Raw genomic sequence first — 22,807 nt, 5'->3', positions numbered from 1 at the left:
GTGAGTCTCAGATTTCTTTTATAGACAAAACATCACTGTGTTTAGCTGCTGACTAACTGGCGGGGAAGGTGGTAGAGGGACCTCCACTAAGGTTTGTTTAGTTTATTGCAAAATGTTTAGTGATAAGAAGTTCAAGCAATAGGATATCTTTATGTGGAATTCCTTCCATGTACTGGGCCAGGATCTGTACTCAGCCATGTGGCCACCCCTTTGAGTTTGGAGATGATTTTATTTCCACTGGATTTGACTGATATCGCTGTTCTAAGACTGCATCAAACATTCATTATAGAGTCATCCATAACAACTGCATGCATATTTTTAGTTTCTGTTTGTGTATCTTTAAACAATTGTGTGAACAGATTTATGTAAATAGAAACGGTTCAAATTTACCCATTCTCTTCGTATTATCTTAGCTCTGCATTGTGCATTGCGGCAGCTGTATCATCAGAACGCAGGAACTTGCTAGTCAGCCTGAGTTGCATTTCTAGAAGTGTGCAGGCTTCACTCCTTTGTGATCCATCCATCAGAAATCCAGGCAGGAGCATTTTTCATTGAGCAGTACCGGGGAGGGCTGAGAACCAAGAATCACTGCTAGTTGCTCATAAACAGAGCACAGCTTGTTCTGCACTTAGGGAAGCAGGAATGCCTCCAGCATCTGCCAGCCTTGTAGCTAAAAAGAGGTTACAACCTTTTCATTTGTAAAACATTTCCTGTAATATAGAGTGAATTATTCACAGCCTTTCATGTTTCCGTACTTGACAGTTTTGCAAGCAGAATTATGCATCCATTTTTTCTGTCTCTGTAAAATTCTGACTGAGAAGGAGTTTGGGTCCTGTTCAGGGCTTGTATCTGTTACTCACGCTCAGTGGCTCTAAGGAGGTTTGTTCTGCTGAGGATGGGATGTATGTGCATTGACAGACGCGCATATGCATCGGCGCAGAGACAAAATAGTGGGCTTAAGAGGACACCAGTGCAAAGAGCTCAGTTCCTAATGAGGTCTCTGGAAGATGGGCTGCCGAGGCAAACGGGAGCAGTCCACAATCTTCTGAAGCGAAACTGTATTACTTTATTTTCCATTTCTGGGGGGTAGGATAGTGTGACTAATCTGTGTCCTTATTTTTTGTCTCCTGGTGATTCTTTGATTTGACAACACTGATTTGTTTGGTCATTTTGGAGAGAGGTTTTCTTTTGGAGTTGGTGTTGAGCAGGTTACAGATGTTTTTTGCATCACGAGGTCCTCTTGAGTTTTCCTTTCCATCATTCAGAGATACTCAGCCCAATGTGCAAGCTGGAGAGAGATTACAACCTTTGCATGGCACTATTATTTAAAGCATTTTGCAGACAAATAATTTAGTTCTTTTGTGGCTTTATGCATTTTTTGGCATGTTTTAAGGATGGCAGAGCATACACGTTGAGTTTGTTGTGTTCATGTGAGGGAGAAATAAAATCAGATAATACAGTCTTTACAGATCTTCTTCACATTGTCCTGCCAACAAACCTGAAGCATGTTCTGGTGGGAAGTTTCCACTTCCAGCAGGAGTTGTTGCTGTCTAGCACTCATTTTTGTGGTGCCGTTGATGCAGAATACACTTAAATAAGGTCTATCAGGCCCTAAGTACCAGTTCTGTGCCTCTTGTCCCTTCCTTTCTCTGAGCAAGATTTCTGATAGATCCCCATGGTGTAATGACTTTTTTTGTATGGATCAAAAACCCCTTAAGAACAGAGTTTTGCTCCTGAAATACGAAAGGGTAGGACATTACAGTAATTCCTTAGCAGAAGACCAGCATTAATGGTAAAAATGATGAAAGCTGTTAATGCAACAGCAGTATTAGTTTACAGATTTAAAAATAAGTTCATGTAGGGCTCATACATTTTAATCAAGTGGCTTTCATTGGTGGCTCCTTTGTGATAACAAGGTAGACTGGAGAATAGCAGTAGGCTGAAGTGACTTGTAAATGACAGCTTGGCACCTAATAGCGAATTACCAAGTTGCATCTGAGAGGTAGTGGGTGTAAACTCCTTTCGAAATCTATTCACTGTTAAAAATTTGCATAGTAGAAATGCAGTATTATCTGGCTGTGTCAGGAATTGTGTAATGCTGTCTATTAACAGCCTGGCCGAATTTCAGATTGTTTTGTAACGTTTATGTCACTTATAATGTGGTCTCATGGTGCAATTGGTATTAATATCTTGGCATTTCACCTCATGAGATCGTTTTAAATTAACTTCCTGAGATGTATAAAAAAGGATTTGTTCTCTTCTTATCCTAGCGCCGTGCTCACAAAACTAGGTGCATTTCGGGGTGCCTTTTCTCTTCAGAAATTTTCTGCTCTGCCGCTTTCGACAGTGATGTGTTTCAACCTTATCTGCGTCTGCCAGCAAGACACGTGTTGCATCAGCAGGAAATTGCTGGTTTACCAGCAAAGGTAGTTGATGTCGAAGCTGTAGTCATGAGGTAGGCTTTACAGATTGCATCAGTGCTAAAAATTCACTGGTATTTTGCTGAAATACCTTACATTTAGTGCTGCATTTATTTTTTAAGGCTACATCATAGATTTTTAATTTTACAGCGGAAAGCTGGGTTCTGCATAATAGATTCATTTTAGTCTGACATTGGATAAGTGTTTCGGAGTCTTGTTAGCAGGAGCAGAAGTGCGGTTCAGCCTTGCTGTGGTCTGTGTCTCCCAAACGAGGTGTTATTAGGCCGTGGCTAGATTGTGATTACTCAGCATCGGTGAGGTCGGTTCTGCTGGCTTCCTTCTCGCTTAAGCTCTGCTGCCTTTCCACGGTTCTTGGCTAGCGTCTCTCTGTGATGCCTCTCCTTTCTCTAGAACATCAAAATTCAATTCATTAATATGCAAAGCATGCATTGCTTGCACACATATTGCTGCACAGGGCATCTTACTGTTCGGAAGTGGCACTTCAGAAGTGCCTAAATCATCCCAGTGTAACTTAAAATAAGAATCCGTTTCTAAGGCTTATTAAATTTAAGCACAATTTCAGGATCTGCTAGTTGGCAAAGCTTCCTTCTAAGGGGCTCGAGGTGTTCCAGCACCACGCAGTACACCGCTGATGGCTGAATTAACACGAGGAGAGGTGATGTGTATGCACTCCAGCATCTTCTGGAGACTGGTTTGAGTCGAAGTTCAGTGCGTGAGCGTGGTGCTCAGCCCAGGCTGATTGTGTTGCGTGTTCCAGGTTTCGTGGTTTACCCGTGGAGCTGGTCAAGTTGATGCCTTCCCCTGTAATTTGGGTATCTCGCTACAGCAGTTGTCACACAGTCTCGCTGCCTTGGCGTGGGCTTTAGGGCTTGTTGATTGACTTGAACTAATTCAACAACCCCCCTGTCACTATGTAACACAAAGCGGAATGATTCCGTGCCCCTCCAACGTGGTGCAAGTGTGAGTTTACTTAGTGCTATAAGCTGTTAGTATAAACAGGAGAAGCAGTGATTAGGTATTCTGTAAATATCTTTACTTCCTGCCAGAAATAAAGACTTTGTTCTTCACTTGAAAGAACGAAGAAATTATCTTCAGTTGAGTAGGTATTAGTAATGGAATATGGAGAGCTGATCAGCTCTGCGCTTGGCAGATAACATTCTTTGCTCCCTGAAAAACCCGACGCTAAAGGAGAGGAGGTGCTGTAATGCATGTGCATATCACTTCAGCGATCTTGCATTTGACACAGATTTACCCCTTCAAACAGCACGGGCTCTGTCTCTCTCTGTTTGCATTTATGGAGCCACCTTCTAAAAATAAACCCGTGTCAGGATGGGTTTGGATTACGGTGCATGGAAGATCCTCTCCTTATCTGTGACGCTTTGGCATTGCGAGTGGCAGGAGCACGTTATCGGTGGTAAAGGAAGTATTTGAAGCAGAATCGCTTCCGTCTTGGGAGGCATCAGCTGCCAGGAATTCCTGTCACGAAGGCAGCAGCCGTATTGTTGCTGGTCGAATGCCTTTGGCAAGCTGCAGCCTCCTGGGCCGTTTGCTGGGCTGCCCTTCCACGGTGGCCGCGGTGTGCCCGTCATGGGATTTTCCTGTTGTGTCATAAGAGTGAGCAGCATTGCAAAGAGCGGTTCGGTTCTTCTCGTGCCTTTTGTTCAGCAAAGCCTGTTGAGAAGGTACTTTTGGGGGTCATCTTCTTTAGGTTTGCCTTTTTTCTTTTATTTAATAATATTCCAGGGAATGGGTGCAGAGGGGAAGTGTTCTTGTGAAGGTGTCTCTTAATTGTATGGTAAAATTTTTGCCTGAGGTGGGTTGCAAAGGAAACAAAGTTGGTAAGGCTGACCCAGATGCCCTCCTCTGGAGTTAACTGGGGTAGTTTAAGATGTTTCTGCCACAGCTAAAAGCAGTCGTCTGCATAGATCAGCTAGCAACAACAGGCGCAGAGGAGTGCTCCCTGATCTGTGTGTGGTGTGAAGTCGGACAGCTTAGCTTGAATTTCCTTCCATCAGTGATTTTCAAACTAAGCCTGTTCACTGCCTTCGGTGTAGGAGGGCTTGTTCGTTCCCTCAGCTCTTCTGTGGGCATGATAATTTTCAGTATCTTGGCAGTCATGAGCAGCTACGGGCTCTAATGTCTTCATTTATTCCACTGAGTTGCAAAGTGTTTAAAACGAAAGAAAAAAAAATAGCTATTTTAAAAAGCAAAACATGAAACAGCAGTCCCCATACCCTGATCCCTTTTAAAAAATGGAAATATATAGCAAAAGTCACAAAAACTGGCCTGAATTTTGCTGTGTATTGGTGCTGCGAAAGACAGTTTTGCTGGGTTTTGCTTTGTCTGTACAAATATACGAACGGCGGTGACACGCACACCCCTATTGCATCTGAAGCGGTGCTCCCGTTGAGCCTTTCATCTCTGGATGCTGTTAATCTCCTCGCAAAATGACTTTGCCGTATCCTGGTATGTTCTGTTCCCCATCTTTAGACCAAGGCCTTTCCCTCCCATTCCCCAGCTTTTCCGTACGGTTTCTTTACTATTGCCTCCTGAAGTGGTGGTGGGCAATGTTGCAAGGGCTGCTTTAAGGATGTGGGTATATAAAAACAACTCTGTTCATAGTGTAGGTGGAAACTGCTTCTATTAACTTAATAATTCCAGCCACAACTCCCTGAAACTGGCACAGTCTCCTGCCAAGATCAACAGATTTTAAAAATGTGGAGTCTCCAGGCCAAGCTTCTTGATGCCAAAAAAGTTAGGAAAGTATTCAAGTAAGTTCACCTCAGTTTTTGGATTCTTCTGTTTCCTTGTCTTGCATCCAACTTGCCACTAACTCCTCAGAAAAATTCTTCCCTGGAACAAGATCACACCTGTGAAATTCCAGCTTCCTTGGTTTTCTTCCAGTGAAATGGGGAGAGATCCAGCATGGGTTTTAGAGTGGAAGGATGACTTTGAGTATGGAGAGTACCTCTCCATGAAACCTTACTATTGCTGCTTACACATTTACTACTTGTTTTACAGTTGTTGCTTGCTGTAGAGAAAGCTGATGGCCGTACTAGTGGTCCAGATTTAATGGGCAGCATTCATGTGAATTTCTACCCATTTTTAAAGCCTGCTCCAAAAACCGGCAAGACGTAATTTCAAGGCTAAGCGGGTCCTTCTGCTCATCATTTTGCTGAAGGCATTTGCGATCCCCTGAAGGAAGAGGAGGGATTGTTCATGTGAGGTGGGGGGAGACACGCTCAGAGGAGCCCGTTGGGAAGGCAGAGCCGTCTGTCTCGCTGTGTGCGGGGGGGTTGGTACCCGAACGCGTGTGAGCAGCCAGCTTCAGCCTGCTTTGGGCTGACGCTGATGTTCCCTTGTGGCTTTAGTGGCTAAGTCGTTCTTAAAGTATGTTCTACCCTTTGGTCTCACCTTTCTCCCCTTGACTGACAATTACTGAAATCAATAATTTATACATGTTTATCCTTTTTTATACAGTAAAAGGTAATTTGGCTGACACCACTCACCCGGCTGGTTATTGAATTGCCTGTCACAAGGAGGGAAGTTTTTTCCTGTTAGTGTTTATCTGGATTAGCTCTCTGCCTGATCCCAAGTTAGAATCATAGAATCATTTTGGTTGGAAAAGACCTTTAAGATCAAGTCCAACTGTGTTAGCTCTCTGTCTGATTCTTTATTTAAAGCCCATCACCTAGGTGTCTAAACAGAAGGGCAGACCGTAACCCACAAGTAACTGCTAAAAGCAAATGAGATTTTACCTCCTGATTCAGCTGAACAGGTATTTCTGCCTTTTTTTTTCTTCTCCTTTTGCCTTTGGGTGATTTTTATGAGTTTATATAGAACAAATAATTTCTCTGCTGTGTGCATGACATGGGACAACAGAACCCCGTGCGACGTTTCTGTGTTTGGGACAGGTTGGCAGGTCCGGGATGCACTCTGTTGATGAAAGGGGTTTGAGTATTCCCCGCTTCGCGCGTTTCTTCTCTGCCTTATTAGCGTGAGCGAGATCACTGTGCAAATTTGGCTAAGCATTTATTCAGACTTGAATATCTTGAGATAGGTGTTATCTTCTCTTACCCATGTGCGGAGGACTGGCGGGCCAAAACGGTTTCAGGGCAATCTGTGTATGTTTGGCTCTTCTTTACGACTGGGGACTTGCGGCACTCCCAGTTTGAAAGCGTTGACCTCTTGTAGGAATCCAGCTTATTTTTTTCTTCCCCTGAATTTACCACCGACAATATTGCAAACATATTTGTTGATTTTTAGCCTTTATTGGTGCGTAGTGGCTATTTGATGGCATGAGTAAATCTTAAAAGTGACTGTAATAAGCCCAGCTGTTAACTTTGGCATTGACCTCCTGCTGTTTGCCACCATCATAAATCACCTTTAGCAATGTGTCACAGAAATGTATAAAAATTGTTTTAATTAGTAACTGGAACAGTGTTGTGTTGGAAAATTTTTCTTCCCTGAGGTTTAATGACCTGAAAAAAACAGAAAGATTTATTATAGGTATAATTAAAATATATTAAAAATTTGAAAAGAATCCGCGGGCTCCAGAAGAATAACCCCTATTTCACTAGTGTTTCAGAGTTTAAAAGAGGATTAAAACCCTTATGGTTTCGTATATAGTAATCCATACTGTTACTAGGAATGTTGTTAAAATGCCGCATAATATTGTACTCGTAGATCTGCAAGCATGCCAGGCTGGTGTGATTTTAATAACCAGCAAACTTCATGTTGATATGATCCCTGAGATTTACAGAAGCAGGGATGTGTTTTTATTCTCCACTGGAGGTTTGTCATGCCCGTGGATGTATGAGCTGTTAAGCCAAACATCGTTGGGAACATTTACATTTTGTGTTTACTGTACCTGCTTACAAAAAGGGTAGTTTGTTTGGGTTGTGCTTATGTGCCAGAATTTTCAGGTTTGATGACAGAGTTGGCAGCTCAGGGATAGCAAGTTAGGCTACAGATTTTTAAACTGTTCATTCATTAGTTTAGCTTTCCAACGGCATGCATGTGCGTTTGTCCTGTGTTTATAAATGTTTTCAGCCATTTCCTGATGGAGAAGTACAGATGTATACAACCTGATCCTGCAAAATTTCTGTTCCTGACTGTCTTGGCTTTGAGATCTTTTGCTGGTTAAGGTGTGTTGGTTCGAGTAGACCAGATATGCTCCATCTGTGTTGCCCGGTCTGCTCTGTACCCTGGAACCCTGCAGAGACCATTTACTCGTGATGGTTGCGTGATCTGGTTTCCAGGTAGTTTCCAGTCTTTGAAAATCAGTGCTCCATCCCGGTCTCCTTCACTCAGTAACATAATCTCGCACAAGGGCATGTGGTGGGGTGAACTCAAGATTGTTCTCTCGTTACAGAATCAGGGAAGAGTTGTCTTTGAGTACTCAGGAAAAAGCTTGTCACTGCACTTGTACTATGATAATCTATCCTGCAAGGCAAGAAAATTTAGAGGAAAGCACTTGAAGTAATGGTGTTTAGATACTACGTTTGAAAACGTTTGCTGTACTGTGGCAAGATTCTTGCTGCAATATGTGTAGCTGCACGTGTATGGGATAGGATGTTTCCAGATGTGCTGAGCCCCAAGTTTTGTTTGTTTTACTTGCAACAGAGAGATTTGTGCAGAAGATTTCCTGTGAACACAAACTTTCCCAAGGGTCTGAATTCAAACAGATTTTTCATTTTAAAGGGGGAAGCATATGCACAGGCACATATTCTCACCCACACATCCTATCACAATGTCTAGGAGGCATTGAGCAAGTTTGTAGACTTTGATGGTTTTGTTATTTTATGGCTTGCCGTGATGTGTGAGCAGAAGATGGAGGCTTCTGCTTCCGTGTCCTGCAGGCAAGGCTGTGACCTTTGGCTCTCCTGGGCATCCATACCAAAAAGCTCTTTGATCTCCACTGAGGATTCCAAAGATATGGATTTCTTTTTTCCTCTAGCGTTTAATTTCTGGCCATTTTGTCAACAGAACCTGCAAATTCAAGTTGCTGTTTTCCTGGTAAAGCAGTATAAACCCGAATGCTTCCACTACATGTCATGTGGATATACGGTTGTGGGTTTTTTTTAAATAAAATACATACATGAGAAAGAACATGATGCTCTCACTGCCTCTTCAAGACTCCCTCTCCTGAAGTATAACTTTTTAAATTTCTCTTGAAACTAACTGAACAAACTTTGATTCTGCTCAGCAGTTCTTCTTCCCATCCCTCTGCCATATGAATGAAATAAACATTAATAAAAACGCAATTACATGCAATGGGACGTATTTTTACAGTGCAAGACATCCCTTACCACCATCCTAAATGTCTTCCTTTCAAGTATTTCATTTCCCATAAGAAGCTGTTGTGGGAAGCTTGGTTAGGTCTGCATACATACATTTAAAGCCCCATCAACTGTTTTTTTGGACAGGCAGGGATTGGTTTGCGAGTTGCAGTGAGATCTGACACCTCGAACTGCGGAGTGAGCTTTTGGCACTATCACATGCAGAATTATGTCAGTAATAATTTAGAGAGAAGACTGTTGCTTAATAGATACCCGCAAGTCCAGTATTATAACAAGTGGAAAATTAGAATAGATAGTGCCATATACTTCATATATATTCAGGATCCATGAACCTGCCTTAAAATTAATTCTGTTCTATTGGAAGACTGATGAACCTTATAAATATGGCAATAAAACAATTTGCCTAGAAAAAGTCTCTTTTTGGGTAGGTGGTATTGTCTGGTCCTGCCAGTTTATGTTTCATCACTAGCAAACATTCGTACATATTACCCTGAAATTCATTGCAGCTGTATAATTGCTCTTTATGGTGCTTGAGTGTTAACTTTATTTATTGCAAGTATGACATGTCAAAACATTCAGACTTTAAAATAACTGATTTTGGACCAAGTTCCCATTTGCCAGCTTGAAGTAGTTAAAAAAATCAAAACAACTTCTGTTATTTTTACAGTGTGAGTCCAGGAATTTACTTTGCAACGCTGGTAACTTATTTAATAATTCTTTATCTGCTAAGTCATGCAATAATTGTAGGTGTAACAATCCTGGAATGGGCAGGGAACCCACTGGGAGCTGGAGCCTTGGGGTAGAAAGGATTTGCATAAAAGAAAGGGACGTGTCATATCAGGACAAGGGTGCTGCCTTGCGAAGGTGAGAGGAGCTCAGGATTATTTGGGCGTAGCGGAGGTGTGAGACTTGAGAAGCATCAGAGCCTGATTCTTCAGAGTCCCCTTCACATGCAGCCTCTCTTGTGGCTCAAGGTTTGATTTAGTGTCGAGGTTTGCCATTTGTTTTAAAACTAAGTAAAAGCTAGATTGAGTTTGGAAACTCTTTTTGGAGAAGTGAGCTCTTAGGCTAGCGCCTGCGTTTTGAATTATTACTGCATTTTAGCAGTAACACTAGAGTTGTGATGTGCACTTTGAATACTCCCCAGATAAGCTGTGTTGGTTTTTATTTCCCTTGGTACACAGTCCCTGCATTTCTTTGAACTCTCTTAAGCCTCCCTGTATTCCTCAATTTCTAGCTGCTTTAAACTAAGTGCAGTTCAAAGTAAGCAGAAGATCTTTTTAGAGCTGGTTGGTGTTGATGCTGAATCAGAGGGCACAGTGGAGCTTTTGTGCTGGAGTTAACTGCTTTCCTCCTGCAACTGGCTTCAACTTTCCGTGCCTATCTAATGTCGTGAAGATGCAGAACTTGGGCCATGCATCGACTCGCTTCGAGACGGGCTGGAAAATAACATTCCAGTTTTCTCTTTTGTGATTTTAAGATAAACAAGGAGAGAAGGAAGGCTTGGATTCTTAACAACAAAATATCTCCATGTACTCTTAGAATTCTTTGTTGTGTATCACACTGAAGAATGTTTTATTTTGCCATTGAAAAACAACTAAGATGGGGATGATGTGTTATGTTTTCTGTAAGGGTTATGTGTGTATGTGTCTTGCAAGTTGCTATGATCAGATTAAGGATGAAACAGCCACTGTAATACTATATCTGCAACAGTGCAATAATGCTAGATCTTACTGCTACCATAATGTGCCCTTGAATTAAAAAAAAGGTCCAGGCTACAGCACAGGTTTCACATATGCCCTGTGCTATGACATACGTACACTGTGTGTGCATACTCCAGTGTTCCACAAGCAGAAGTTCATTCACATTAGTGGGTGCCCAGCCTGGCTGAAGAGTTTGAGCTATAGAAAGGCTCGCACCATTGTAAATCTCGTGTGTGCTTGTTTAGACAAGTTATTGCATCAGTGCTTGCTGTAGAGGAATGTTTATTCTCCACCAGGAATTGTTGGTGAGTTGTTGTTTTCTTTTGGACACTAGTGAGTTACTAGCACAAAACTTAATTGAGATGCCAATATAAGAAAGCAAAAAAAGAATGTAAATTTTTCATTTGTCCACAATATGGTGCTGCTTGGGGGCCTCTTCTGGAAGTGTGCTGCTTTTTGCTGTCCTGTAAACCAGTGCTTTCCAGCGTGAGGTCCCCAACTTGTCATTGCAACCACTAATTGCTTGCCTAGTGACTTAAGGACTTGGCCATTTAGCTGGAGTTAATCAGCATCGTTTCGCCTGCCCAGAGAGGAACTGAGTCATACTCACTGCTGTGACAGCAGCGTCAGGCCAGCGTGACTTCAAGGGTACTGCACCAGATCGGTTTATACTGTTACTCTTATCCTCATGGTTGTGTTTTAGATGTTGGCAAGGGTTGAATCAGAGACCCCTTTCCCTTGAAGTCTGCAGAAATGTGCACTGAGTGAGGGCTGCAGGTTCGTGCCTCTCTGTGGAGAACAAGTGTCGGAGGAACAAGGCTCTTAGGAGCTTCCTAAGAGTATGTTACACAGTGGCCGGGTTATACCAAACCCTGCTTTCTTTGAAGATTGCAATTAAATGCTTAAAAACTAAAAGCCCAACCCTGTAATTCCAACGAGAAGCTCTCGGGGAGAGTCTTCAGGGTGCAGATGTGTTTCCAGTGTGACCCAAGTTGTTCAGAACTCACCTTCCCTGAACAGTCACCTGGGAAATTTAAATGTTAAAATATTCTTTTCATATATTCACTATTTTTGATTCTGCCTCTGGCATCTTAGCAGAATTTTCTAAATTAAAAACCAAAACGGAGTTTCAGATCTGTGTGTGACCCCTTATGCAGTTTGCCTACGTTTTTTACACTCTTGAAGTCCATGCTCTGGAGACAAGCAATTAAAGTTTTGACACACGGATCAAAAAAACATGACACCGTTTATGAACTGCTTCACAAAAGTAAAAGTCATCCTATTTATTAAGCCTTTTCAAGATAATTTCTTTAATACCCTGAATTTAAGGCATTTTGCTTTACTGTTCTTGCTGCTCTTCACTGAGAACATACAGAAGCTGCATTCTTTTATCTGCGAAAGCATTTTTCTTCCTCCCCTGGGATTTTGGAAATATAAATGAGATACTGCTTTTGCCACACGACATAAATAATCTGTGGCAGGCAAGTAATGGGGTAATTCCTGTGTGTACTTGTGTTCTGGAAAATACAGTTTCATGTTTTCCAGTTGGCCTTTCTGTGTCTGAGTTTACAGTACATTTGCATATAGCGGGTGGAAAACCCCACTGTTCATGAAGTGCTCGTGGTCTCGAGTGCCACGAAACGTCGAAGGCTGGGTGGCATGCTGCTGTTGTGCTGCACGGTACACTCTCTGTTTATGCGACTGCAAAATACGCTGTTTGCCAGTTGGTGCTGTGCTGTGCAATTCCTCTCCCACCTGCCTGATCGCCGGGGTGCCTCAGCACCTTTTTATTTTCCTGGGACCTCACTCCTTGCTCAAGAAGATTGTCTGTTTGACCTCACTGACTAGCTGTAAGCCCTTACTAGTGCTTACTTAGTGAGCTAGGAGCTCCACTTTAGTCAGAATGTAGCAGGAATTCATGTTGAGCATCTTGCAACTGATGAGGCCCAGAAAAGCTCTGACGAAACCCACCTCCTTCGTTTTTTTTGGTGGTCTTGAGGTTGGATTTAATATTTAAGAGCATGGCGTGTCTTTCAGTGCAATGTAATGAGTTTGACTTTCCTGGGCTGACAGCTCCAGTCTTTCTAAGATAATGTCTTCTAGAAATAATATCGCTGAATTATAGAATTAGATGAAAATTGTTGGAATTTCAAAATAAGTTTCGCTTTTCATTAGGGATTTTTCTGTGCAAGCCATTAAGGGCACAAGTATCTTTAAGCCTTTTTCAAGAAGAGTGAAGAAACTTGTTTAAAGGCACTCAAGTTTCTCACATAATTGCTTAAGCCTTGAGGTTTCAACGTGATTATTTCAATCTTTTTTTCCCCAGCTCATTTATTTTGGACATGGGCTAATGGTATCTACATACTGGTACCCGTACGGTCCTCTGTCGAGATTTTAGCATCTCTGTTATGTAGTAAGAATATCAATGATAAAGACATTAATCCTGCTTTGACTATCAGAATTGCTAGATCCTTGAAGTTTCCCAGGACATGCCAGGAATGAGCCTTGTCCCGTTTCTTTGTATTCCTCCTCTTCAGTACCCCCACCCCCAGTTATTATGGAGCATTATCGTTGGTGCTGTACATGCACTAATGAGTATGAGGAAAACCACGTGGTTGTATTCTGGAAAACTTCTTTCATGGGTTGAGGATAATTTCTTTAAATCATTTAACTCCTGCAAAAGTCATTGAATGTTTTCATCATAAATACACTCAGTCCTTCCTACACAAGGTCTAATAGTAGCGTGTAATGGTATAATTGTAGCATAATATAAAATCTATATATATATCTCATATAAAGACATAGTGTGTGTATGTGCGGGAGGGAGGGCTTCTACAGTGCCTTGTCTTCACTGATTTATGCTCCTTCTGTAACTAGTGTAAATGTTTCTCTTCGGTTTGGGCAATATTTACTTTTCAGAGCAGGTAAGCACCTGCAGTATATAGTCTGTTTTTTTCAATATGCAGAAAATATTTAGGCCTTAGACCTATTACAACTGTTTAGTTTCTTGCCAGCTGTATTTTCTGTAATCTAGTAATTCTGTAATCTAGTGTGAGTTGTATATAGCACAAAGCCTGCAGGTACTTTGGGACACCCCTTTCTTCAAAGGAGAAGGAGCTGATAAGAGTAGAGCAGTTGTACAGGGCACAGCATTGTCCTCCAGCGTACTCGCTGGTGAATCATGATGTGGGAAGACACTAGCTGGAGCTGTAAGAGTACAGGACCGGGTACGTGAGTAGTAGAAGATGAACCATGCATATACATGTGTCTGTGCGCAGGAAGAGTCGGAGAGACGCAATAAATACAAGCATTGTGATATCCCCTTGGAGTTTCGTGTTAAAGCCAGATATTCTTGGTCTGGCTGAAGTTTTTATGCAACATCTGGCTTCGGGGAGTTTTTGTTTTTACTCTCTAGAAACTTTTCTTTTTAAAAAAATCAGTTTGACCATATACCTCTCCTGCTCATTTTCCAGCCCCTCTTTCCCAGAAGGGAGTAGTTGAAGGGAAATGCTTCCATCTAGTCTATTCCATGCTTTAGCACTTGCTCAAGTTTTTGTATAAAAATGCATGTGGTGATATAAAACATATGTCAGTTTTGCACTGCTCCTCTGAACCCAGCTGTGCAACATGGACTTGCATTTTCTTTGTTTAAAAAAATAGGGCAGGCATGCGTGTGTGTGTGTGTGGATTTGAGATGTGAAATGTGTGTGTGTGTGGATTTGAGATGTGAAATTGTTACATGTTCTTTCTCATGCATGCACACGCATGCATGCGTGCACACAACGCTGCTTGTACCTTCCCCCCCAGCTGAAGCTTGGCAAAGTAATAAGCAAGTAGCTAGCTAAAGGTCATAGGCTTTATGTGAAAGCACTGGGAGTCCTGTATCTCTGTGCTGTGTCTGTGTTATATTAAAATGCATTCAGTGGTCAGTTTAGTCATAGACTAACCTTTATGGAAAACTGGGGGCTGTAGGCATAGCTAAATGCCAGAAGCGCTGGGCTTCACACAGCCTGATTTGTAAAGATGAGTGGTTGTTGATCTTTCCCACTTCTGGGGTCATGGGAGGAAATGGAGTAAGCTTCCCCTCAGCTTTTATCGCTTCCTCCTGCCAACTAAGGGGAGATTATTTTCCTTCATTTGCTGCTCTTCTTGTCAGCAAGAGAAGTTGGTATTTAGCCAGATAATAAATAATGCTTTTCCTGGGGAAGAAGTTCTCAGATGTGGTTGTAGAAACACAGATTTCCCCTCCTCACTGCTTTCCGTCTTGAGCCTAGTCCTGCAAATTCATGCTCAAAAAGATGTGGTTTGCCTATATGTCATGTGCAGAGCTTGTTTGCTTTTGCTTAGGGTCTGTTTCTGAAGCTTTTTAAAAAGTTTTAATGGTGGCTGCTTATCTACTGAATGCTGACAGGTTCATTCATCTTTGTTGTACAAGGCTTTTGAAGGCTCTGCAGACCAGAGGCGCCGTGGAAGCATATACTTGTGCAAACTGGGTCAGCTTTATTTATTCTCATTTATAGAGCCTGCTTCATAATTTGCAAAGGTAGATTTTGTCATCTTGTTGAGCTTATTCTCTTTATCTGCGCCTAGCAGGGGGCTGTCTACCTGCAGGCAGCAGCCTGAAGAATATGGATCCCTCTGTACTTTGGTGACAGAGGTGGAATGGGGAACGTGGAGCGAAGGCCAGACTTTCCCGTGCTCCTGAAAGGTAACAATGGCTGATTTGAAATCAGGAACACGTCAGGATAAACTGAAATACTCTCCTGAGCCTATGGAATTACTAGAGAGATGGGTCTGTGGAAAGGACGATGCTAGGAGGAGAGATTGTGTGTCACCTAGGAGCCCGGTGGGTTTGTGGTTTGATGAATGCTGGGTTTGCTTCCTCCAACCTTCCTTCTCGCTGAGCAACGGGTCCTGCTTGTTAAAAGAGGTAGGAGTTGGGGCTGCATGCCAACAGAACTGTTTACGTAAAAGCCAGGAGGTACAGTTCCTAATGAGATTTCAGATTTATTCATCTCCTGCACCGCCAAATATGGTGCAACCAGGCTGATCCTGAGCCTTCAAGGCTCTTCAGGGTATGTTTGTTTTTCCCTTGTGTGCATTATTAAGTTTTGTTTACTGCCTTTGCTCCTAGGGGCTTGGTTCCTTGTTACTGGCTCTCTATAAGTGCCAGATAAGAAATGTTACTCAGCACAGCACAGTTCTTGATTTGGCCCGTGCATTAGAAATAACATGAATACCCCTCTTCGGGTGACATGAAGGTGAGAAATCACAGCATAAACCTCTCGGCGCTCTGTGTAAGGAGAGGTGCTCAGGTGGTGTGACAGTGAGACAGGATCAGCGACTACCTTAAGTAAATTAAGCTTCTCACTGCCACTGTACTCCTTCCCACATCAGAACTGTTGCTTCTGGGTCTTTTTGTTGTTCTTTCTCCCCCCCTTGGTACTCCTACTGGTATTTCAGGTATATAAGGCATTTTTTCCAGTGACTTTGATTCTTATCAGTGTGGAAAAAAAGTTAATATTGATTTAGTGGGCGAGAAAACAGAAGAAGTGAGTGAGTAAGAGACTAATAGCCTGGAATGACAGGACTGTATCAATTTTCAGTTCTCTCAGAGGAATAATATGCTTGTTTCCAGCAAATGGAAAAGTAGACTATGACTAAAACTGTCACTGACCTCCCACAGAATTTAATGGATTTTGGATCTCAGAGAAGAAAAGGCAGTCATAACTAACTCGGTGATTTTAATGCACTTTCCTTGAAAGTCAGCATTTTTATGAAATGCCGTATGCAGGGAGATAAAAAGTATATATATCTTATAAAGCTGTAAAAAATAAATATTCACTGGCTCAGTCTCTTTTTTTGACTATGGGTGAATGCATTTCTCGATAAGCTCAAACAATAACATATTATAGGTTCTAAGTGGTTTATATCCTTAACATATGTTGCCAGCATATAAACCGAACCTGTTTAAAAATGATGGACGAAGACTGTAAAGCAGTCTCATTCTTGGCCCATTCAAGTGGCTTTTCTGAGTAAGTGGTTCCTATAAAAACGGTCCCTTTCGTACGCTGCACGTTGGTTGGCAACAGCCAAAGTAAGTGTTCTGTTTTGTCCGGCGGTAGACGGTGAAAGAAAGGGCGCTTTGTTTTGTGGCAAAGCCACTTTTCTTTTAGATAAAGAAAGAAAGAAAGAAGCCAGCTCCTTTAATTTAACTGCCTCTTTGTTTTTGCCTGAAGCCACGAAGTGGCTGGTTCCTCTTACAGAGCCGTCTCCGTTGTTTTGACGCTGAATATTCACACAGCGGTGCTGAGCCTTACTTCCACCGAGGAACAGGGCTGCATGGGCAGGAAGAGGGTTTTGCTGGTGGGTTTTTCCCAGGCCGGTGTGATGGCTGGTGGTGCAATGCCCTCTAGTGTGCTGAGCCCCGCCGGGCATCTCCTGCCCTGGAAACCGCTGGCAGCCGTGGTCTGTCTCCTCCGCGCATCTCATTCCGGGCTGCTTCAACCAGCTGCGTCTGCCGCGGGGACGGTTGTAAGAACATTTTAGCATCGTGAACGTCTGGTTTTCAAAATTCTCCTCTTGATGATTGCTTGGGATTTTTTGGAGAGAAAAAGGGCAGGAGAAACAGTGATGATTTGCCCAGCCTGAGGAGGAGTTTTCTGTGGTCACAGGCTGATTTTGTGTCATTTCTGTGCGTGTCAGAAATCAGTTTCTGGGGTTTAGAGCGTGTCCGGTGGTTGGTAGGTGTTTACATCCAGTTCCTTATTACCGTTGTGCTTTCATGGCTTAGGAAATCCAGTTATGGATCCATGCTGAGTTCAAATCCCTGACCTCACCAAACTGGAGGCTGTTTGAGTCTGACTTTGCTGTTCTTTGGACCTGTTGTTGGATAGATCTGGTGCAGGAGAAACGTTAGTTCGTCCCTTATGCTGTCTGTCTTCATTTGCACTTCGATCTCTTAGCTGTCTCGTTTTAATTCTGCACGTGGAAGAATACAGTTTCTCCTGTCTGTGGGACAGAAGAATCCTTCCCTTCTTGGCCTGAAAAGTGTGTAACAGGAGTGAGTTGGTTGCTGGCTCGCTTCCTTTTCCAACACTCTGTCTAGTACCGTTGTGTGATATCCAAAATGCTTTATTTTAAATACTGCCAGGAGGGGGGCTCTGTCTCCCCAGGTAGTGACTAGACCTCAGCATGGCAAAGGCTGCCAGAAAGGATTCATTTCTGAATAATCTTGTTTTCTTTTCAATTAATTGTGAAATCAGACTTCAATAGGGTGTGAAATGGAAAGAGAGAGAGAGTGAGAGGTAACACCAGATGCCTTTATTTACATGTGTTAATCAACACAGACCCAAACAACAACAAATTAAACTGGAGCCATTCATAGAGTTTGAAATGCTCCACGTTTGGCTGGCAACATTGAAAAATGTGCTGCTTCGTAGATAGGTGGAAGGTCAGTAGCATTTAAAAAAAAAAAAAAAAAAAAGAAAAAAAATTAAAGTACCAACCGTGCCAGAATTCTATCAGAACCCTGAAGTTACTGTGTTTCAGAAATACTAAATGTGGCTATGGTAGCCCATCATTACATCGAATTAGCTTTGCTTTGAACAGTAACGTGGAAGATATTTACTTTGCCCTTTTTGAGCGTAGCCTGTGGTGTAACAAATGGCACACAAGACTGGGCATGTGTACTTTGTGTATCAAAGTGCCTATTTCCAAATGCCTGGTGTTATATTCACCAGGGTCAATTAACTAGTGACTAAAGGTGGTTTCCTTTGGAGACAGACTGGGTTTTTCTTTTTGGCTGCTGGTTCTGAAATGGTAGGCATCGCAATTTTAGGGGAATTTATGTCGGAAGCAAGGTTTGGTTGGCAGCCAGAAAGTTTATTTTTTTAGTTCACTGTTTAATTCAGCTCAGTGGGGTGGGGTGGGCAGGGGGGAGAACCAATACCTGATTTTGATTGTGCTGTAGATAGAGGTAAGAGTTTTGTCTCTGGCAAAACACGTTATGTCACTTCTGCCTAATTCTCTATTGTTCCACACAGTGATTTGATTGGGGTTCCTGGGAAACTTGGGGATTTTGATGCTCTTGCGTGGGGATTGGGTTTGTTGGAACGAGGAAGATGATTTCTTTAGGAAAGAGTTGAGGTAGTTTGAAGGAAACTTTTGCATTGTTCCTCTAGAGGACTTTATGATGCAGAGATGAACGTGATGGATTGTGAGGCATGTTGACCGCTCTGCTCACCAGAAAGTAGATTTACACCTGCCTGGTGCCAGGCATAGAGATTCTGTCTATGACAACAGGAGGAAGATTTCTTTTATTATAGGTGTGCAGTAAAAAGAAAAAAGTGGTTTTCTTAGAAGCACCATTTCTTCTGGCAGTGAAGCGCATTAACCCTTTTTTGAAACACTGCTTATAAAAACAGGCATCTAACGCGTCTGCCCGTGGGAGTAGCAGCAGAATCAGCTCACAGTTTCCCCCACCTCCCAAACTGCTTCAGGTATGACCGTTGCTCCTCATTGATTTCCATAATACCCACATAAAAAAGGGAATGGAGGAGCAGGGCCCTATCCTGAGAACTGACTGTACATAGTACCTGCGCTTTGCCGCTTTCTCCCTGTCACTGCTCCTTGCGTTTTGCGCTTTCCTGATGCCGTACAGATCCCCAGCTCGGGCTGTGATGGGGAACGGACGGGTCCAGCATAATAACCTGTTAAAAGGAGCAGCAGGTGGGGACGAGGAGAGCTGTGGCGCCGCAGCATAGAGCACTCTGCATCCTCTTGGGTGCACGTGCCTCGATACACCAGGCAGGTTGTATGTATGGAGCTGGTTTTCAGAGTTCTTCCAGAGATGCGTATAACCATAAGATGTAGTTGAGTTAGTTTCAGCATCAGTACTCTCCATTAAAAAAAAACATTGAAAGTATGTGAAATAAAAGTATATTTAAAAAAAACACATTAAAAGTATGTGAAATGCTGCTGCTGTTTTTTATAAAAACAGCAAATTGTTTCAGAGTTTGAAATTCAACCAGACTTCTTATCTACTTGCACAAATGAGAATTGAATGTTGTTGTTTGTAAGGATGCGAGCAATGGTTTCATTTAATAAAATCAATTTAGAGAACAGTCAAAATTGTAACTGTTTAAAATGTGATTTGTCAGTTGAAATAGTAAGGGGTTTTTTTGGTTACTTGCTGGTGTTTCTTTTCCCTCTTAGAAGGAAATTAGCTCTTTGCTAGGAATAATGTGAGCAAGTAATCAGGCTTGTACTACACTGGTAAGATCCTTTCCAGGTCCGTGTAATTATGAATAATGTATGCTACTAAGCAGCAAAATACAGGTGAATCTATGGTACTGACCACCATTCAGACATTGTTCTCTTGCTGTTTACAGGTCATTTCAGGATGCTTTTTGCCTTAGCAAATATGCTTCCCCCCTCAGAGGAGATTTTCATCATTGTCACTTTCTATAATCTCTTTGTGCCCATGACAGGCCAGTCTACACATCATTAGTGTCACCAATTCTGTGTCACGAATTGCTTTCTAATTTTATCAGAGAAGACCAGGTGCAAGAGGAAATTGGGAATCGGCTTTCAGATGGGCTTGAGGGGTGGTAAAGAGAGAGCAGGACTTGGAAGGCCGCTGCTTACTGATTACGACCCTGGTTTTCAGAAAATAAGGCTGCTCTTGGGGTGGCTTAGGCTATATAATTTGAAGGCACTGACTTCCCTCATTCCATACGTTTTTTTTCTTTGTGCCATTACAGCACCACATAGTGTCACTTAGATGTATGAGAAGCAATCTTCTAAATTTCCCCAGCTTGTCACACCTGAAAATGCAGCACACAGTGTCACCTTCTGCTAAGTTTTTGGTGTAACAGTCAAGAAGACTCCCTAATGGAAGGGAATTTTCCAAGGTTTGGGAGAAGTAGTGTATTGGGTGGGAAAGAAACTGAGTTTCTTTTTTAATAATGCTAATTTTCAATTTTTTAAACAGCTTGCATTGAGTATTACGAATTCTCTAGGGTATTTTCACTGCTGAAAGAACAAAGAGAAACTTTTAAGAGGGGGAAATCGCTATCAGCTGATGAAGAGGGCTTTAAAAGTGCATGTTCCTATACTGTGCTGTGCTATATTGTGCACATGTGAGAAATGAAACCTGATGAATTGTCACGTGAAGATACTTTTCAGTGTATATATATATATGAGTATATATATGTATATGTGTATATATATATATGAGTTTATATGTAACTTATACACAAGGGTGTATATGTTACACTAGCACATAGGATATGGACAAGTGGGTGTGTAACATATACTAATATTTGTTGTCAGTGCAGGCAACAAATAGGGAAAATCAGGAGAATTGCACATGGGCAGGAGAACGGGTATCGGGACTGGAATGAGCATAGTTCTTGGTCACCTCACTGCATCTTAGACTCCACTTGTTAGAGAAAAATAGGTATGAGAAGTCTACAAAAAGAGACTGTGTTTAAAATCTGTACTCTGCAGAGTCAGACTTAAAATGTGAACTTTTGGGAAATTCCTGACGTGCGAGATGTTCACGGAACAAGCCACTCTGCTAGCAATGTTAGATGCTTACGTGGTAATTTGTTGTCATTTTTTTTTGTGCTGGTCAGCCCTTCTCTGAGACTGATGGTGGCATCCCAGGCAAAGCAGCTGCTTCAAACAGAGCGCCGTCTAGAGTAAAATAATAAAGAAATTAAATACAAGACAGACTTCTGACATAGGGTAAAAGCTCTTACTGGCTCTTGAAAGATGAAGGCACTGGCAGTAACCTGCAGTTTCTGAGAGCTGACTTAATTCTGTCTTACACGTTCTGCAACTGTCCCGAATTGGACTGCAAAACTAAACAAGAATTTGGCCAGGAAGCTCTTTAACCAAACATTATAATAAAAGCATGAGGTTGTGCTAAGAAACTGTCAGATATTAAAATTTCCATTTTAACCTTTGAGTTCAGAAACATAGATGTGAGAAGAGGGAGCTAATTGTATTCTCTCCTTTCAATGGTGAAAGAAAGGGTAGGCTGGCTATAATTAAAACCACTTACACGGTCGGTAATGAGCAAAATGCTTCTTTCTGGATAGAGATGACTGGACTTCGATATTCTGGACTAGCAGAAGTGCTGTGAAATTGCAGTAGCAGTATCACATGGTATGGTGTTCGTTAGAACTAGTAGTTCTTTGAATGGTTAAATTGCCATGCACGCTCAAAATTGTACCCAAATTTTGGGGCTGAGGGGAAGGAGTGATGATCTTGTTAGTGATCATCAGTGCTCAGGTGCCGAATGATAAAATCCTGCCAGTGAATAATGATCTGCAAAATTTGATTTTGCAGTGCCCGAGTATCATTCGTTCTTCAGCCATAGTCCGGACCCCTTGGACAAACCAACATATTTAGGCTGTTAACTGAACAGGGAAGATTTTGACAGCAAACTTTTCATCATTTAAATACTTGTTTTCTTTAGGGAATATGTAGAGTGAACAGAGAACCGTTGTACCTAGGCATTAGGGCACACATCCTGCATTGATTTGCAGTTTGCACAGCACCAGGGACTGGAGAGGAATTTCATGGAGCTTTACCTCTGAGCAGTTTGATACCAGTGGAAAAGAACGAACAATGAGGAATCAGCTTGCCTTAAACTGTGCTGGGTTTCAGGCATGTGATGGCAGTTTGCTGTCATTTTTTTTTTTTTTTTTTTCTTTTGAGCTGTAGCAGCAGACTTCTATGCCGCGCCTGAACACAATCCCTGCATGCATTCCCTCCCTCTCTGTTTCTCTTGGCTCTTGTTAAACTCTACGGCTTGTCTTGTGGGACCTTTCCAATGAGAGAGCGAGCGAGAGAGAAAGGAACACCACTGATTTCTCTACAGTGCAAATTGAGCATGAAATGGGCAGTGTGGAAACGGCTAACAGGGCTATGGAGGCAGATCTTAAACGCTATTCATAGGCACGTTCATCTGAAGAAGCAGCAGCAGCAGCACCAGGAAGAGAGGAGAGCGAGTGAACCAAATGTGGGGAGCTTAATTTGATTTTGCTAGCCTGGAGTTCTTGCATTTCGGAGCTGATGCCTGGAAGGTTTTTTCAATTAGCTGCTGGGAAGCTGCAGAGAGACCTGGAACTGTTAGGCCTTGGCTAGGGATCCCATCCATGGAAAGAATAGATCATTGTAGCAGGGGTAAGTAGTGCACAGCCTTTCAGAGATCCTCTATACTTGATATAAGATCCTTTTTGTTTACTGGCACAATATAGTAATAATGCTAATGTAAAAACAGCTGGAGGAACGCCTTAAGGATGGCACCAAATGCTAATGTGGCAATAAAGAATGATTCAGATTACAA

At 42.2% G+C, this 22,807-nt stretch overlaps 1 protein-coding gene across 7 annotated transcripts in view; it reads left to right on the top strand.

Moving 5' to 3' along the window:
- The window catches only part of ARHGAP32 (Rho GTPase activating protein 32), a 259,498-nt gene that overhangs the window by 121,257 nt on the left and 115,434 nt on the right, over positions 1–22,807 (top strand). The window contains exon 1 of one of the 7 annotated variants that reach the window (XM_080366615.1): positions 7–22,644. The exons of the other annotated variants lie outside the window; for them this stretch is intronic. The gene's annotated coding sequence lies outside the window, so the exon portion shown is untranslated. Of the gene's footprint in view, positions 1–6; positions 22,645–22,807 lie in introns of those variants that run through there. 7 annotated transcript variants of the gene reach the window in all.

The sequence above is a fragment of the Falco punctatus genome (assembly GCF_963210335.1).
Source record: "Falco punctatus genome assembly, chromosome: 16".
Lineage (NCBI taxonomy): Eukaryota > Metazoa > Chordata > Aves > Falconiformes > Falconidae > Falco > Falco punctatus.
This window is presented reverse-complemented; position numbering and strand designations above follow the sequence as displayed.